Here is an 8,526-nt window from a genome sequence, read left to right on the forward strand (position 1 = left end):
CTTCTAGAAGCTTGTTAGTTGGTAGAAGATGTTAGGAACATAGTCCTTAGAACCTTCTTGAGACAAGTTTCTAGAACCTTCTAGAAGCAAGTCTCTGGAACCTTCTAGAAGCTTTTTAGTTGATAGAAGTTACTTGAGAAGCTTCCTAAATAGGAGCATATATTGGAATCGAGATTGAAGAGTTCTTCAGTCTCGACAACATATCTCTTGGAGTTCTAGCTCACCTCTCTGGTATTGTTCTTATATTCATTTGATTAATCTAGTTCTTGTCAGTTCTTCTTGAACTTCTTGCTAGATCTCGAGTCTTTATTTTTGTGTCCGTGACAATTTGTCGAGACTTCACTCACATCAGATATCAGAGTTAGTTTCTTCCTCATTAGAGTGCGGATTATCCCTCTTCTTAGAAGTGTACTAGCATTTTAGACGTTGCAGATTACCCTCCTCTAAACTGATACTTCTTTTGTTACAATATTGGAGTCTTATTCTTCTTGGAGAGAGTGGATTACTCCTTTTCTTGAAGCTTTTAAGGCATTTTAGAGGTTGCGGAGTACCCTCCTCTAAACCAATATTATCTTCTTGTAAAGTCATTTCTGTCCTTCTCTTAGAATGGCCGGAGGCCAAGACATTAGTATGACAGAAAGTTCAGAGTCCAAGTTGGATGCTATCATGAATGCCCTCGCTACGTTATCGCAAAGAACTGCAGAGATTGAAGGAGTCGTGGCAAGGCTTCATAATGATGGAGCATCTCGGATGGCACAATCTAGCTTTAACTAGCCTCAAACTTCTGCACTTGGAGAAGCAACTTTGCCTCAGGTTCAACAAGCATCATTGGTTCTACAACGTAAGGAGCCCCGAGTTAGCCTTCCGGACAAGTTCGATGGTACGCGTACTAAATTTCGAGGATTCGTCAACCAAATCAGGTTGATAACAGTTTTACAGCTCGAATGCTATCCAACGGAGGAGTCATGTGTTGGGCTTGTTGGAACCTTACTTATAGGACAAGCTCTATCATAGTTTGCTCTTTTGTTTGAGAAACGATCGTCCATACTAAACAACTTTGAAACCTTTTTGGAGGCATTCGCAAAAGCATTTGGTGAACACGACAAGATTCAATGGACTACAACAAAGATCCGGTCACTACGACAAGGGATGCGCTCTACATTAGTCTATGCATCGAACTTTAGGCAATTAGCATGCGACATCAATTGAGACGAAGAAGCGTTGATGAGTCAATTCTATTGGGGTTTAAGGGATGATGTGAAGGATTTGCTGTTAACTCTTCCTGATCCACAAATGCTCAATGAAGCTATTAGCCAAGTTGTGAAGTGCGATAACCGCCTATTCCAACGCCACTAAGACCAACGTTCAAGACAACATACGGTTTGTCACGCCCCAATTATGTCGGCAAGCAGCGTGAATTCACATTCAAAGGTAGAAGACATGCAAATTAATGAGGTACGTGTCAAATCCCTTACTCTAGAAGAAAAAAAGCGGCGTATGGAGGAAGGTCTATGCTTGTATTGCAGTGAAGAAGGCCACAAAGTTGGAAACTGCCCCAAGAAGCAAAATTGACGTATTGTCAAGACTAGAGGCACATTTATTCAGGAAAACGAGGATGCCTAGTCACAATAGGAACCGTGCGGCTGGACAGTGAAACATCGCAACAACAATCAGGTTCCTTTCTTTCCGCTCAACCTGCCTTTTGTTTTACAATCTTTTTACTTATTGGCCCTCAGAAATTGAGAACCTTAATATTATCAGATTTAGGAGCATCTGCTTGTTTCTTAGACGAAGAATTTGTGAAGTGTCATAAGATCCCTTTAATACAAAAATCCAAACCTGTTCATGTTGAGGTCATAGATGGGCGACCTTTATTGTCTGGTAGTGTCACCCATGAATCAGAACCTATAGAAGTGACGTTTAAGGGCCATAGTAGTCATATTATTTTTAATATTATTAGAATCCCATCAAATCCTCTTATTCTTGGTCTTTCTTGGTTGAAAAAGCATAACCCATTCATAAATTGGAAGTTGCGGAAGATGACCTTTCCCACAAAACCACCCAAGAGCAAGCCTAGTAGAAAATCTCGAATAGAGAAATCCTTATTTATTGGAGCAAGAACGTTTATAAGATCATCCAAGGAAGGCACATCGTTTGTCATTTATGCGGCTCCAACTACCGGGGAGAAGATCTCGACAATAAGTATACCGGAGCAATATAAGGATTTTAAAGATGTGATCCAAAAGAAAAATGCCAACATGCTACCAGAACATAGACCATATGATTGCGCCATAGACTTGCAGGAAGGAGCACAACCGCCTTTTGGCCCAATGTACAATCTATTGCAGATGGAGTTAGCAGAGTTACGGAAGTACATCGATGAGAATCTAGCCAAGAACTTCATCCATCATTCAAAATCGTCAGCTGGAGCACCCATCTTATTTGTGAAGAAGAAAGATGGCTCATTGCGGATGTACGAGGACTATCGAGGCCTCAACAAGGTAACAAAGAAGAATCATTACCTGTTATCCTTGATTTCTGGTCTCTTAGAACAACTTGGACGTGCAAGAATTTTTACAAAAATTGATCTAAGGGGAGCTTACAACCTCGAACGAATCGAGGAAGGAGATGAGTGGAAGACAGCGTTCTGTACAAGGTATGGCCATTTTGAGTATAATGTTATGCCCTTTGGTCTTACCAATGCTCCAACGTTCTTTCAACATATGATGAATGATATTTTCTGAGAATACCTTGACGATTCTGTTGTCATCTATTTGGATGATATTCTGATATTCTCCAAAAATGAGGAAGAGCACGAAAAGCACGTTCGTTTGGTCTTGGAGAAACTATGCGAGTGAGGACTTTATGCCAAGTTGGAGAAGTATTTATTTCACCAAATAGAGATGGAGTTTTTGTGGTTTGTTGCGACTACGGAAGGCTTCAAGATGGACCCCAAGAAGGTGGAAGCAATCGTGTCTTGGGAGGTTCCGAAGACGGTGAAAGAGGTACAATGCTTTCTTAGCTTTGCCAACTTCTATCGGATCTTCATCAAGAATTACTCTCAAGTTGTTGCTCCTCTCACTCGATTGACATGCAAGAATAAGCTGGAATGGGAACCTCTAGCGGAGAAGGCGTTTCAAGATCTAAAAATCACATTTACTACGGCTCCAATCTTGGTACATCCAGACTTTATAAAGGCTTTTTATTTAGAAATTGATGCCTCGGATTTTGCTTTGGGAGCTATACTTTCATAAATGGGAGAAGACAAGAAGCTCCATCCAGTTGCATTCTATTCTCAAAAGTTCTCTGCTGTTGAAATCAATTATGAGATCCACGATAAGGAACTTCTTGCTATAGTGGATTCTTTCCAAGAATGGCGTCAATTTCTTGAAGGAGCTGCACATCCAATGACCGTATACACAGATCACAAGAATTTGGAGTATTTCATGTCAGCTCGAGTTCTAAATCGACCTCAAGCTCGGTGGAGTATGTTGCTATCTAGGTTCGATTTTGTTATCACTTATCAACCTGGAAAGCAACAAGGACTATCTGATGCCTTATCGAGGAGATCATATCTTGTACCAAAGGCTATAGAAGCAGCGTTTGATTAACAATGTACGACGTTGTTGAAGCCAGAGCAATTTCAGCTTTGCGCTATTATTGTGCCAATTGATGCTGACTTCTTGAATCAGGTACATGCCGCGACCATTAAAGATTCAGTAGCCATTGATATCAAGTAGCGTACCAATGATGACAAGTTCAAAGTGGAGGGAGATCTTTTATACTTTGAGGAGCGATTGTATATCCCAAAAGGACCAGCACAACTCCGAGTTCTTCAATCTTGCCACGATTTTTCAGCTGCGAGACATTTTGGATTCAACAAGACCTTGGAGCTTATTTCTCAAGATTTTTGGTGGCCCCAAATGTGGAAGGATGTGAAAGATTTTGTCCTCTCCTACGACATCTGTTCAAGATCCAAGAATCCTCGGCATCGCCCTTATGGACTCCTATAGCTATTGTCAATTCCATGACAACCATGGTCTTCAGTTTCCATGGACTTCATCACAGACCTTTCATCATTAAATTCATTTGACAGCATCTTTGTCGTAGTAGATCGGCTTATAAAGATGGCGCACTTTGTCCTTTGCAAGAAGACATCGTCTAGTGAAGTCACAGCAAGGCTCTTTCTCGATAATGTGTATCGATATCATGGACTACCAGATGATATCGTATCAAATCGAGGAATCCACTTCGTATCAAAGTTTTGGAGATCTCTCTTTGAGATACTGAAGGTGGATATTAAGCTTTCTTTGGCTTTTCATCCTCAAACTGACGACCAAACGGAATGGGTGAACCAAGTCTTGGAACAATACTTACGATGCAGCATCAACTATCAACAAGACGATTGGACCACATATCTGTTGCTAGCCGAGTTTGCATATAACAACACCCTCCATGCGTCGACTCAATACACACCATTCTTTTCCAACTATGGGTATCATCCGAAGCTTGATTTATTGAGTCCGTCAACAAATAACAATCTAGCAGCTGAAGGATTTGCGAAACAACTATCAGAGCTTCAAAATACGTTGAAGCTTCAATTACAATCCGCTCAAGAATCCTACAAGGCGTCTACAGATAGATTTCGGAATCAAGTACCTACATTCAAAATTGGAGATAAAGCATGGCTTTTTCGACGAAATATCAAGACCAAGCGACTATGTGATAAGTTTGACTATCAAAGATTGGGACAATTTATCATCCAGAAGCAAATCAGTCTTGTGGTGTACGGTCTGGAATTACCGGCTTCTATGAAGGTACATCCAGTCTTTCATGTTTCTTTGTTACAGCCTTATCGAGAGTTGTCTTTTCCTGGAAGAGTACAATGTCCGCCACCTAGTATTGAGATGGAGAACCACAAAGAATATGAGGTTGAAAAGGTACTGGATTCACGGCGAAGGTGGAGCAAGTTAAAGTATCTTGTTCATTGGTGCGGCTATGACATTAATGAGTGAACGTAGGAGCCAGCTGAAAATCTCGCCAATGCGTTGTAAAAGATACAAGAGTTTCATCAACAACATCCTCATAAATCTAAGCCGGTTCGATGATAGCTTCTTTCTGAAGCTTGCTCACCCAAGAATATAAGAAAAGAAGAGAGTACCACCAAAATTCGTAGTTGATGTAGTTATTTTCTCCAAAATAAAATAGAATTTTTTCAGTAGCCATAGTCTGGTATTCTGATATGGATAGCCAAGAGATAGATACTATGCCAGTCAGATTATCTCAACCGACTAGCTCACGAAGGCGACCCCGAGATGAAGAACCGCCTACACCATGACGACGACGGAGGATACCGAGTAACCGATCACTGGTGATTGTATTTGAGTCCGAGTCTACTTACGATGGTCAGCTAGAAGACGTATTTGCAGGACAATTTCATAATGAAGACACGGAAGTTCATGCTTGGTCAAAAGTTGAAGGAGTGGGCCATTACTGTTGGCTTCAAGGGCCGATGAACCACGTGCCTCGTGAACAACAGTTGGAGTTCATAGCAGACGCTATGCGACAGATCTTCATTTTCTTCCGTTGGTAGTGATCAACAACATTACTTCTCAGAGACCTCGAAGCTAAAGGAGGGGGTGATGTTAGAGACATAGTCCTTAGAACCTTCTAGAGACAAGTTTCTAGAACCTTCTAGAAGCAAGTCTCTGGAACCTTCTAGAAGCAAGTCTCTGGAACCTTCTAGAAGCTTCTTAGTTGGTAGAAGATGTTAGGGACATAGTCCTTAGAACCTTCTTGAGACAAGTTTCTAGAACCTTCTAGAAGCAAGTCTTTGGAACCTTCTAGAAGCTTCCTAGTTGGTAGAAGTTGCTTGAGAAGCTTCCTAAATAGGAGTATATATTGGAATCGAGGCTGAAGAGTTCCTCAGTCTCGACAATATATCTCTTGGAGCTCTAGTTCACCTCTTTGGTGTTGTTCTCATCTGATTAATCTAGTTCTTGCCACTTCTTCTTGAACTTCTTCTTAGATCTCAAGTTTGTATTTCTGTGTCTGTGACAAAACTTCAATAGAATCAAAAAGTAGAAGCAATATTTCAAGCTTTAAAGACAATTTTTGTTTTTGTATCAATCTTGTATTGTATTGACTTTTCTAAAGCATTTTTTATAGAAACAAATACATCAGACTTTACTTTTGGTGCTACATTATCACAAATGAGAATAGATAATAAACTTCACCTAATAGATTTTTATTCAAGAAAAGTTTTAGCGGCCAAGATTAACTATAAGATCCATGACAAAGAGCTTTTTATAATTGTGGATTCTTTTCAAGAATGGCATGATTATTTAGAAAGAACTTCCAGTCCAGTCACTATATATATGGATCATAAGAACCTCAAGTATATTATATCAGTTCATGTTTTGAATTTTTGCCAAGCTTGTTGGAGCATGTTTTTGTCAAGACTTGAATTCAATATCACTTATCGACCACAAAAACAATAAGGTTTGTCTAATGCTCTTTCTAGACATTCTTATTTTATACCTAAAAAAAGAGATGCAGCTTTTAATCAATAAAAGACAATTTTATTGAAGCCAAAACAATTTCATCTATGAGCAGTGAAATCAACATTGACTGTTGATTCAAAAAAAATTTAACAAATTTACTCAAGTATGTCTTTTGATCCTCTTGTTTATGATATCAAGAATATTTCTTCTAAATCTCGTCATACTTCTAAGTTTGAGTTCAAGAACAACTTACTTTATTTCAAATGAATTCTATATATATTAGAAGGAAAAGCACATTTATGTATTCTTCAAGCATGTCACAACTTTCAAGCAGCATGACATTTTGGATACAACAAGATTCTAGAGCTAATATTTAGAATTTTTTGGTGGCTGTAAATGTAGAAGGTTGCAAAAGACTTTATTCAATCATATGAGATTTGTTCAAGATCAAAAATTCCTTGGCATCGACCTTATTAACTTCTTCAACCATTACCTATTCCAAAACAACCATGGTCTTCTATTTCTATAGATTTTATTATGGATCTTCTAGTCTTAGAATCATGTGATTTTATATTTGTAATAGTAGATTATTTTACTAAAATAGTACATTTTGTATCATACACAAAATCTATCATAGGTGAAGAAACTGCCAAGCTTTTCATTAACAATATCTATTGATATTATGGATTGCCGAAAGATATTATATCAGATAGGAGGACTCAATTTGTATCAAGATTTTGGATAATTCTTTTTAAGATTTTTAAGGTCGACATAGAGCTTTTTTCAGCCTTTCATCCTCAAATAGAGCACGTGAACTAAATTTTAAAGCAATACTTAAGGTGTACTATCAATTATCAACAAGATGATTGGAGAACCGTCTTGCCATTGGTAGAATTTGCTTATAATAATACAATGCATTCTTCTATGTAACAAATACTTTTCTTTGTCAATTATGGTTACCATCCATGACTTGATATTTTTGACTTTTTAAAAGTTAATAATCCTGCAACAAAAGGTTTGGCAAATTGTTTGTTATAGTTACATACAACAATGAAGGTGCAATTAAACAAAGTTCATGAACAACAAAAGTTCAATGCAAATGCCTATTGAAAGGAACCACAATTCAATGTAGGTGACAAGATATAGTTGCTTTGTCGTAATATCAAGACTACTCATCCTTGTGATAAGTTGGACTATTGTAAGCTTGGATCTTTTTCCTATTTGTAGACAAATCAATCTAGTTGCTTATCAATTACATCTATCAGACATAATGAAGATCCATCATATCTTCCACGTGTTTTTTTTCGAACCATACAAGACTATGAAGATATCAAGAAAAAGACAAATTCTACCTCCTAATATAAAAATAAATAATAATGAAGAATTTGAAGTAGAAGAAGTTTTAGACTCAAGGTGGTACCAAAATAAATTAGAATATCTTGTCTATTGGCATAGATATGATATTAATAAATACACATGGGAGCTATTAAAGAATTTTATAAATACAATAAAGGGAGTGGAGGCTTTTCATCGACGACATCCATCTAAACCAAGATAAAGAATAATAAGTCTTTGCTATAAAAGAAACAAGGTCCAAAAAAGATTACCTTCTATATTCTATTTTATTTTTGTAGCTTCTGTGTATTTGTGACGCTAAGGAGATAGAGAACCAACAACCAGTAGATTCAACTCAAGAACTTTTATTTGCGAACTTGCCAGATAAGACATTGCAATTGTTAGAACCTTTAAGATGACAAAATCAAAATGAAGATCCTCAAGAATGATATGTCCTTTCTCAAATAGATAGTGAGATACAACGTGTTTGGTATCACGACTTTGGAAGAGATTCTCGATGATTGGTGATTTTATTAGAGGTAGGAAAAAATTTTAATAGTGTTTCAAATGTTTTATTTGAAGGAAGTTACGAAGGCCTCAACAACGACCAAATAATAGGGTGGTCTTTTCGTCCTTGTATGGGACACTATCGATGGCTGAGAGGGCCTATCAACTATCTTCGAAGAGA

Source organism: Physcomitrium patens, chromosome 4 (assembly GCF_059467195.1).
Source record: "Physcomitrium patens ecotype Gransden chromosome 4, ASM5946719v1, whole genome shotgun sequence".
Classification (NCBI taxonomy): Eukaryota; Viridiplantae; Streptophyta; class Bryopsida; order Funariales; family Funariaceae; genus Physcomitrium; species Physcomitrium patens.